Source organism: Notamacropus eugenii, chromosome 2 (assembly GCF_028372415.1).
Source record: "Notamacropus eugenii isolate mMacEug1 chromosome 2, mMacEug1.pri_v2, whole genome shotgun sequence".
Lineage (NCBI taxonomy): Eukaryota > Metazoa > Chordata > Mammalia > Diprotodontia > Macropodidae > Notamacropus > Notamacropus eugenii.
The window spans coordinates 220,347,207-220,358,866 of record NC_092873.1 but is presented as its reverse complement, the minus strand read 5'-3'; the positions used below and the strand labels follow the sequence as shown (position 1 = coordinate 220,358,866).

The 11,660-nt window shown below is 38.5% G+C and overlaps 1 long non-coding RNA gene across 1 annotated transcript in view; it reads left to right on the top strand.

Annotated features, from left to right (window-relative positions):
* LOC140526835 (uncharacterized) overlaps positions 1–11,660 on the top strand; it is a 29,155-nt gene that overhangs the window by 1,428 nt on the left and 16,067 nt on the right. The window contains exon 2 of the long non-coding RNA XR_011974554.1: positions 7,708–7,851. This is a non-coding gene — a long non-coding RNA (uncharacterized lncRNA). The remainder of the gene's footprint in view (positions 1–7,707; positions 7,852–11,660) is intronic.

The window sequence follows — 11,660 nt, the reverse complement described above, 5'->3', positions numbered from 1 at the left end:
GATTGAATAAAATCTGAAGGGGAATCTGAGTGTAAAATGAATTGCTCTTGATTCTAAACAAGCATCTTCGAAGAAGCAGATCATTTGCAATAGCCAAATCAGGAAAGGAAGCTGAGGGCCACAGAAGAACTGAGGGGTTTTTATGCCCTGTTCTCCCCACCCCTGAGTATGCTCTGGCTAAAGTGAAGGAGGTTTGTCATTGCCTCTTTGCAAGTTGTCCCTCTCTTGGAACGGCGTCCCTGTCTTGCAAAGGGCTACATAACTCTCCAAGGCAAGAGTGCTGTCTGACCAAGGAGAGGTGTGTCCATTTGGCTGCAGGCAGAAGCTGATCAAATTCATATACTTCCTGATTTGAGCATTTTTTTTAATAGAGAGAAAGAGATGAAGAGAGAGAGAGGGAGGAAGAGAGAGAGAGAGAGGGACAGAGAGACAGAGACAGAGAGAGACAGAGAGAGAGAGAGACAGAGAGAGAGAGAGACAGAGAGAGAGACAGAGAGTAAAGGAAGGAGGGAGGGAGAGAGGAAGGGAGGGAAAATGAGAGAGAGGCAGAGATGGAGGGGGCGAGGGAAAGATGTAAATAGTAATAGTAGTCCTCCTGTCTATCATCTGTGCAGTACCTTTGGCAAAAGGGAAAATAGTTTTCTGCATACTTGTTTTCCCTTCTCTCTAAATAATGCAAAAATTAAAAAAAAATTTATGACCACAAATGTGAAATGATTCTTTTTAGGAAAAGCTCCTGCCAGCATCTGCTTCTGGCTCAGTATGTGGTGAGCCATGTAGACTGAGCGAGGCGGCTAGCTAATGGAAGGTCCTTATACCAATGCCTGGAGAGGGGAGTGGGTGGTGGGGAGGGCCTACTCCTTTGACCAAAGTAAGAGCACTTCTTGTTCTGCAGTTTCTTAGTGTTGTTAGTATCTGCTAAACACAAGTACTCTTTGGAAGTAGTTAGAGGTCCTGGGGCCTCATCTAACCCATTATTAAAGCAATTCCCAGGCCCCATGTTTTACCTTGGGAATCTTAATTTAAAAAGACATAACAATAGAATTCAAGCAGCTGATGGCTGTGAAAACAGTGATTGTGAACCTCAGGTGGCATGGCAGAAGGTATCACGAGAGTCTTGAGAGGAAAAAATACTTTATTTTTAGAGCATAATTTCCTCTGTTCTAAAAGCAAAAGATCTTAGATACACTTTGTCAGTACTTAGGGCCACCAAAAGAGGCAATGAGCCCCAGGGCCCCAGCTGGCACGGCTGAGAAGCCAAAACTGGACAACCTCTTTTTTAAACATCCTTTGAGAAGCATGCTAAAAGGCCAAGTTCTTCACAAAACAGACACTTAACAATGAAAGGAGTTGAAAAAAAGCATTGCTTGGGGGGAGTCTGTGCCTGTGTATTATTTCCATAGAAATGAATTGACTTAGGTTGGTTTTTCATCGTTAGTGACACCTGAAGCAACCAGTTCAATCCATTGCCAATGTCAGGTGTTTTGCCTTGTTACTCTGTAAGTACAAATATCTTACTCTTTCCTTCCAATTCCATCTCCAACCTTTATCTAACCCATATTTATCTTGTATGCACAGATTTATATATGCTGTCTACTCCATTCTAATATAATATCCTTTGGAGGAGGGTTTATTCCTGCTTTTTCTTTGTCTCTTTGGTCCTTAGGAGCTTCTGGAGCTTAAGTAACTGTTCATTGATTGGACACAGAAAAGGTTAAGAACTCCTGCTATAGACAACAGAGATCGCTGGAACCCGCTACAGATCTTTAGGGCAGGAGCTATCTCCAGTCATCCTGATCTATATCTTGCCACTAGACTCAGATGGCTCCAGAGGAGAGAGGGAGGCTGGTGACTTTGCACACCTAAATCCAATTCACTTGCAAGTCCTGATATTACCTTCCTGATGTCATGGTCCTCTTCAAGAACAAAGGACAAACAACACAACAGCTTCATCTGTACTAATTTTCCTCTTCATTAGATCTGCCTCAATGAACTCCATCAAGGATGACAATGATGAAAAGGGAGGTGGAGATAATAATAACAGCAAACTATGCTGGAAATGGACATGGAGCATAGCCACATACAGTTGTTGTCTGCAGTTACCCACACGTAACGCCAACCCCTAAACATTTAAGGATGTTTTAACCTCCAAAAGACACAGAATGAAAAACTCTCAAAATGCAAAATGGAAATCTACTAGAAGAAATCAAAATGACATGGGATGAGATCACTTTTAGTGTGAATCTTTAACATTTTGCTTATAACCTACGTGACCTTGAGTAAGTCGCTTCACCTGGACCTCAGTTGCTCATTTGTAAAGAGGTTAGATTAGATGGCCTCTAAGGGCTTCCTCTCTAATCCTACCCATTACTACTTGATGCACTAAGGCCTTGATCCTATGACCCCACAATCCTCTCTGCTATAGGAATTGTCCCAAAGGTGCTTTTAGTGCACCCACAAAGCATGAGCCCACATCCCACGGATCGTATTCACTGACAAAAAAAAAATTTGTCACGTTACCCATCCGGGCAATTGTCTGTGGAAAATTAAACCCAAAAGAATACTGGCAGGATAGTGACATCTGCCAGTACTATTTCTATCCAAACTCCATTGAATACAATGAGAAGAAAGACATAATACCAATCCCTGGCAGTAATTTGGAATTTTTAAGATTTGCTGGCTGTTTTTACATACATTATTTCATTTGATTATCTATGAGTAGGTAGCAAATTCCCATTTTACAGACGAGAAAACTGAAACTCAGGAAGGTTCAATGTTTTGCCTCTGATAGCTGATAAGTGATGACTCAGAGATCTGAATCTCAGGCCTGTCTATTGATGTTTCAAGTCTCATCTTTTCCTACTATACTCCTCTGCCTGAGCAAGGCCTATTTAAGAAAGGCTACCAATTATAAAGCATCTCACTTGGCTGGAGGTTGTTTGCTTCTTGGCTGGGCATACTTTGTGCAGAATCAGCTAACATTGCTTCCAGGACATTTCAAGTATGGAATATGAACAGCTGTAAGGATGCAGACGGGCTATTAAAATAAAGCAACTCAGCCTATTGGAAAGAGCACCAGACTTGCAAGTCATGGGATCGTAGGTTTAGAACTGGAGAGACCTGAGGTCATCTGGTTCAACCTCTCATTTTGCAAATGAAGAAACTAGAGTTCAGCTCAGAGAATTTCAAAGACTTGCCCACAACCCCAGTTCAAGCCCAGGACCCCTAGGCTCTAGGTGCTTCCCCCATACCAAACCTATGCCATGAACCATCTCTATGACTTCAAGCAATTCACTTCATTTCTCTGGGCCTCAGTTTCCATATCTGTGAGATGAGTAAGGAGGACCAGAAAGGAAATTGGACAGAGGCCCAGTCAGGCCAGCTCTAAAATCTGATGATACTACATTCTTGTGTCCCTGGTATCTGTGTCAAGACACTTGGCTGTTGCTTTTTTTCTCTTGGAAATTACCTGATATCTTGATAGCTCTAGAAGTGAAATCATTAGGTCACCACAAGTTGATGAATTATTGTGTCCATTGGCATTAGGAGACACCTCATGAGTCCAGGATGGCTGGACTCAAATTGAACTGTCTTTGCTTGTTTGGGGGATTCTTCTAGGGATATGGTTCATAACTAACGTTATCCACTGGAAACAGAGCAGGCTTTTATAGGGAAGATAGGCTTGTATTTACAATTGCTAAGAAGTGTACATTTTAACTTGTTGTAAATTAAATTACATGTAAATGACATAAAAATTGTAAATTGCTCACTGATTCAAGTATACCTCACCTTTCTCATCACCTATTTCTCCTTTGAGAAAGAATGAGAAATAGTTTTACACAAGAGGGAAGGGAGAAAAAAATGGACAATCAAAGAAATGAAAAATCCACCTCTCCTCCCCTCAATTCCCAAATCTAGCTACAAAACAGTCACATACCCTTCATAAAAGGAGAGAGAGGAAAAGAAGGAGAGGTAGAAAAATAACCCCAAATCACTTGTCCCCTATTTCAATCTAAAATTCTTGTTTGAATATCTACGTTGTTAATTCAGGGAAGTGGGAGAATTACCCCATCCAGGGGAAGAAGGGCATCCACTTTTTCAAAGTAATGGGGACTTGCAGGACAGAGATGAAGCACATGGTACTTTTCCAAGACTAATGAAACTGAGTTTGCAGATTGGTTCATATTACAGTTATAAATATGAAAAGCACAGCAAAGAAAAAGGATGCTGTTTGGCAGGTACACACAAGGGTTATTCTGCATTCCTGCAGGCTAACTGAAAATCCATAAATACTGGACTAGGTCCAGGTTTCTTTCTCAGTGATCTTTCTGCTCCAGACCGGCTTAGTTGTCCTTTCCAAAAGTGTCAAGAATGACAACAGAAAATAAACCCGCTGATTGGCTACTTTTCTGAGACCATCCATCCACAGGATGTTGCTGTGGAAGATGGTCAAGAAGAGCTCCATGCCTGCACTGCTCCTTAAAAGGTCACAAGGTGATAAACCACAACAAGGTGATGGATATTAAGCCCACTGCAAAGCCAACTGTAAATGTAAATGAAAGATTGGGTGACTAAATTCTATCTGCTTCAAGATCAAATAAAGTTACTACACGATAAATTCGCTGTTTGTCTCATGTTCTGGGCAATCCCTGCCAGGTCTGCGATTTGATCATTCTAAGTACAAGTACTACTCAAGTCCTCTTGACACCTTGCTTGGAAGTGAACATGAGGTTTAGAAAGCTTTGCCAATGGAGTGCAAGTTCATGCAGCTTCTGCTATGCTGGAGAGATTCTGAGATTGTTTCTGCTGCTCAAGGGACAGCTGCTTAAGGTCAGAGAATTCGATCACCAGAAGGCTGTCCATTAGGTAATTAATTCTTTAGCCACAGAAATCCATCAAATCATTCTTTTCATGGACACCTAACTGTGAGCAGAATGATACTTTGCATTTCTTATATGAAGGAAGCAGCTTGCATTCGGAGATATTTGTAAGACTATATTGAACATCAAAAAAATGTTTTTAAATTACCACTACCACTGAGTAGGAGGCATAATAGCAATCAACAGTACAATTGTTGTTAATCATTTCAGTCATGTACAACACTATGGGGTTTTCTTGGCAAAGACACTGGAGTGGTTTGGCATTTCCTTCTCTGGTGCATTTTACAGATGAGGAAACTGAGGCAAACAGGATTAAGTGATCTGCCCTGAGTCACACAGCTAGTAAGTGTCTGAGGCCAGATTTGAGCTCAAGTCTTCCTAAGTCCAGGCCAGACATTATACACTGCACCACCTAGCCCCCAAACAACAATGCTACTAGCTACTACACTTCAAACATAAAGCCACAAGCCACACTCCTAAGTGTGACCAGGATCAGATTAAAATGTAATTGAGAAATGTTTCATGAAATAAATAAAGATACAATAAAATATAGATCATGCTCACCAATCAGTCAATAAACATTTATTAAACACCTCCTATATGCCAGACGCTTTAATAAGTGCTGACTATACAAAAAGAGATAAAAAACAGTCCCTACCCTCAAAGAGTTTATAATGTAATGGTTAATAGGTGATTTCCTAAGTCAATATGTCTCAGCAGAGATTCTAATATATGGTTCTATGACCCCCATTTCTACTGGAGATCTCACCATTGTTTTAAGGTTTACAAAGCACTGTCCTCACTAGGTGGTGCAATGGATAGAGCACCAGTGCAGGAGTCAGGAGGACCTGAGTTCAAATCTTACCGCAGACACTTGACACCCACTAGCTGTGTGACCTTGGGCAAGTCACTTAACCCCAATTGCCTCATCCTGGGTCATCTTGAGTCATCCTGATGAACATCTGGTCACTGGATTCAGATGGCTCTGGAGGAGAAGCGAGGCTGGTGACGGGCACAGCCCTCCCTCACTCAAAACAAAGTCAAGTGCAAGTCATGTCATTATTTCTATTTCTCTGATGGCATGGCCTTCTTAGGCAACGAAGGACGAACACACGAGAGGTAGGTCAGGCAAGGATCACCAGCTTCATCTCATAGAAGAGAAAACTGAAATTCAGACATGTTAAGTGACTTGTCTATGACAATTTCAATATTTCTGTTCTTAATCAGTCTAGGTCTCCTAATAAGTGATTGATTTGTTTGTGAAAATGATTGCTCACTGGCTTTTTTTTTTTTTAGAGGAAATCAGGAAAAACCTGAGGATCCCTTTCAAAAAAAAATATCTTTTTTTTTATTATGAACTTTAGAAGTCATCATAAAACATAAAAGTTCAGGCTAAAAGAACAAAAAATAAACTTCTATTAATGTACAGCTTGTTTTTAAGTGTATGTTAACTTTAAAGTTAAGTGGTAGGCAGTATGGTGAATAGGTCATGGAAGCCAGAATGACCTGCATTCAAATCTTGCCTCTTTCTGGCACATTCTGACCAGTGACTCTTAACAAAGATATAACCTCTGTGTACTCAGGATAGTTCTCAAAAACAATAAATTGCAAAGAAGATGGCAGTCTGCTTTGGTAGAGAGAGTTCTCTAGGCTAATTAAATCACAGACCTAGTCCTTATCCTTACTTTAAAAAAAAAAATTATTCATTTTGAACATGTATACAAAAAGACATACATGTGTGCACCCACACAAGACTTCCATATACACAGCACAACATAAAAAACAAATTCAATATAAAATCACGAATTACCATTTCACAGTTTGCTTTTTTAAAAAACTGTGTAATAAGTATCACACATTGTTTTCAAAGCTACCCTTCTCTTCTGTACTTCCTTCTAAGTTTTCTTGTGTTCTCTGTTGTCCACTTCTTATTTTTTTCTCCTTCCCTCTCTACCCCACCCCAGAGAAAGCTATCGTTAAGACACAAATATGTGTATATATGTAAAACCCTACTATACACACTTTTATTTATCAGTTCTTCATCTAATCCCTATCGGTACTAAATTTAACACAGTAATAATGTCCTGTTTGTTAATGGCCTCTATTCATGGTCCTTTTACCTACAGTCTCCATTGAGAAAGCAGAGGTAGGTAAAACGTGGACACTCTTCAAAGTCCACATGGAATGAAACTGAATTTTGAATACAGAGAGTATTATTCTCATTTCATTCAAGATCCTTAACCTGTTTTTAATCTAATGATGAGCAAGAAACCACAGCGCTAATGGAAAATAAACAGGGTCAGCTCTCCTCTTATTGTTTGCCAAACTGATGTTCTGGGAGTGAGGGGACAAGCCTATAGAATTAGCTGGTAAGGGATGGTAAATGTACTAAAGAAAAGTGAAGCAACTAAATCATGGGAAAGATTCAGCCAAGGTGCTGCCACCTGAATATACATTTAGTTTCACAGATTCCCTATATCAAAACATTACACTCTTCACTGGCAAGAATCTAAGCATTTCCATTTTTATCTGTATCTAATCTTTCTGTTCCCTCTTAGTAACCCCTCCACTAGTTTGGAAAATAGGTGTCTGGCAGACAGACTAAGAACTACGTATTTTTTAAATCTTGAAGAGAATATTATAACACATTCAAACAACTTTGAAAATGGTACATCTTTCTGTTCTACCATAATCTGGTCCTTTGGTCCTGGGTTTATGTCCCCCAAAAAACTAAATGTTTGATAAATAAATGATTTGGAAAAGTTTTTTTTTTGTTGTTGTTATTACACAACTCTTTGTGACCCCATTTTGCTTTTTCTTGGCAAAGGTACCAGAGTGCTTTTGCTATTTTCTTCTCCAGCTCATTTTACAGATGAGGAAACTGAGGCACATAGAATTAAGTGACTTGCCTAGCAAGTAAGCTTCTGAAGCTGGATTTGAACTCATGAAGAGGAATCTTCCTAACTCCAAGGTGGGTACTCTATCTACTATGCCACCAAACTGCCCAAGGGAAACTTTAGACAACCTCAGTAACTAACAGAGTAGAAGCAAAGCTAGACAGAATCTTTCCATGTGCCTCAACCATTCTTCTTTTACTCTTTTTCCTCACTCTTGTGTAGTTGTTACTTCTTTCCAAATCACTGACACCTTGTCTTGAGCAGTGCATCTTCACTTGTGTGTCTTGACCTGATATGGGCTTGCACAACTGAATATGAAGGCCATGAAAAATTTGGCAACATTAAAAGGTTTCCGAACACACAACAACCAAAAATTAATTCAAAATCAAATGTGTAATGAACCCAAGGTGTTTCTGGCAGTGTTTGCCCATGCTGCATTGTGCAACTTCACTGCAGCCTTGGTTCTGAACACACAACATGCTGACTTTGTACTGCACAAGATGTCACACCATGCAGCACCAACAAACACTTCTAGAAACACTTTAGCTCAAATTGGAGACTATTGTTTGTGGTGAATTGCAGTGCTTTTAACATGCATACAAAATTGTTAAATGAATTTTGACTTGAAATTAGGACAGAATTTCCAACAGTTTCTGAAATGGCCCTAAACACATTTCTGCCATTTTGTACTATGTGTTTATGTGATGTGGCATTCTCTGCATTGATGACTATAAAATCAAAGTATGAATGAACTCTGAAAAATGTTGAAGATTCTCTGTGTTCTGAAGTATCAAAAAATCCACCAAGATTTAATTCTTTATGTAAAAATAAGCAAGCACATCCATCCATTGGTATGCAAATTTGCTTTTGTCTTTAATAAGTGGTAAAACGATATTATATATATATAGTATACCAAAGAATTATTTTAAAATAAATTTCCTTATGATTTATTATCAGAAAATATTTGATTTGTATACCTATTTTATATGCCTATATATGCAGAGTTGCATAAAAATTTCTTGGGCAAAAAGAGATCACAAATGTAAAAAGTTTATAAAGCCCTGGTAGAGTACCCAAAAATGTAATCAGCAAAGAAGCATTTAAAGACTCCCAGACTTCTATGTTAACTCACAACAGAAGGAATGGGTAGAAGGAGAAGAATAAACAATAAATTCAGAATGAAACACAATGAAATATTTGGAAAGTGAAATAACTGGTGATTAATCAATCAATTTAATTTAATTCAACAAGCATTTCTTAAGTGCCTATCACATTCTAGGCACTGAGGATATATATAAAGGTAAAACAAAACAATCCCTGTCTTCAATAAGTTTACATTCTACTGAAGGAAAATAATGTGTATAAAGAGAAGCACAGTACCTAGCAAGCAATAAATACTTAATAAATGCTTGTTGGACTGACTGGCTAAAGTAAATGCAAAATCCATACAAAGCACTAACCATATTGCTCTAGTCAAGACTGATTGAGGGTTATTTAACTGAATAAAAGACATTCCCAACAAACTTGGAAAATGAGACGGTAATGGTTATTTGAAAATGTCCACAAGGCTGTAATTTGTCCTTTCATTTACTTAGTGCTTCTATTCAGCACTGCTCAGTCTGAAAATACAGGATATTCGAAGCATCATGAGCTATAGGCTATAAATAAGAATATTCTGTATTGGTCTTATAATGTGATCCAGGTCTACTAGTAATTTGGAGATTTGCTTGCCAATCAACTCAATACCTCATGAGATTATTTGCTGTGCTCTCTTCCCCTCCTTTTAAAATTATTGACTTAATAAACATCCACAAATATGAACATTTCAACAAAAGAGAAAAAGACCATATATGAAACTGAACTTTGTTATGTAGTTTTTTTATGTGTTTCTAAAATTTAACCTACAAAATTACAAAGTTGCCCTTCCAAATTCCCCTTCTTCTGTTCTGTGTATTTAAAAAAAAATTGTTAACATTCTTTTCTTTCTGTTCTTTACTTTTTCAGTCCATATTATTACCCTTCTCCTCTCCTTTTTGAGGTAAAGCCAGAAATGACACTGGGATTTTATTTCCCAGGGTCCTTTTACATATTAGTCCAGAGGGATCCTAAAAGCAAAAAGAGATGGTGGGTGAATAAATGGGAACCCTTCTCCCTGCATTTTGTAAATCCTCTTGACAAACTCTAAAAATATCCTCACTTATTTAAACCTCCAGAGCAGGAAGGCATTGCATTCTCCAACTGTCCTATTACTCTATTTCCCAGTCTGATGAAGTAATAATGTAATTCAGATCTCTACCCAGCCTTGTTATTTTAATCACATACTTTTTCTTGGTCTCTACATCTTATGGCCTTGCCCATAACTCTTCATCATCAGCCAGTAACCAGATCCTACCTCTGAAATGTCAGATATGAGTTCAAAAGTGTACATGCAAGTCTTCCAGAGGCTGTGACTCCTGTTTCAGCATCTCTGGGCAATTCTGTTGCGCAATTCCTACAATGAACTCCTTCCGAGGGGTCACTTGGGTGCCATCAATCAAACACATATTTCCTGCAGATAGGCATAAAGAAAATGGTTGTTTGTTTGAAAGAATCAATCAGCAAAGTTAGGGAAGGGTATAAACAATGTCTCCCCACAAGTGCACCTCCATGCATTTTCAGAATCATTTTTCTTAAAGGTCTGAACTGTTTGAATGAGTTGTTTTTCTCTTCCAGCTGAGAACGAATAAGATAAAATGCACAAGGAAAGCTGATCTGAACATTTCCTTTATAGTAGATAGAATCAGAAATGGAGAGAATCTTGCAAGTAAGCCTGATTCATGATATTTCTAAGTCAATTTTACTGAGTCTACATATTTTTAGAGTTTGGATTCTTATCTCAGCAGTGAAAACTGATCTGAGCAAAAGTGGAGCATGGATTAAAATAACGCCTTTCTGTAACTACTGGAGGATTTTGTTGTTCACTCATGTCCAGTCACCCCATTTGGGGTTTTCTTGGCAAAGATCCTAGAGTGATTTGCTATTTCTTACTTCAGCTCATTTTACAGATGAGGAAACTGAGGCAAACGGGATAAAGTGACTTGGCCAGGTTCATACAGCTAGTCAGTGTCTATGTTCAGATTGAACTCACAAAGATGACCCTTTCTGATTCAGGTACAGCACTCTATCTACTATACCACCTAGCTACCTTACTTGAGAGTTTGAGAAGAACTTGATTTGCTTGAAATTCATGTTCTAGTTAAGCTATAATGTTTCACTTCAGGAGGCCCATTGAAGAAGACACACAATGAATATTTATTTCTTACCAATCTCATAAAGGCCCACACAGAAGTCATCTTCTGAACCCATCCTCTCATTTTATATTAGAGGAACCGAAGCCAATATGAAGCTTAAGTGACTTGCCCTAAGTCACACATACATGAAGATTAAAGGAGATATTAGAACTCAAGACCTGATTCTAAAACCAGTGCTTTTTCCATGATATCTCTTTAGCTGAGACACAGTCTCTCCCCTCACTGGGGTTATATTAGTTTAAACTTGCTTCCCATGGCCTAAAATAACAGTTTACATTGTAGGCCTTTATACATACTTTTCTCAAAGCAACCTTTTGTGGAAGGTCATATTAAGAAATTTTCCCCATTATACACAGAAAGAAACTAAGTGAAAAGATAAGAGACCTGTCCAAATATCCATTAACTAGTAAGTGACAGAGACAGTACTCACTCCTCGGTTTCCTCATCCTAAATCCAATCACACTGCAAAGTTGTCTGCCTGAATTTTTATTTTTATAATCAGCAGTATAATTTACATAGTCCCTTTCTTATAACAATCCTGTGACAGAGGTAGTTTGAGTATTATCACCACTTTATTAGGTGAGAAAACTGAA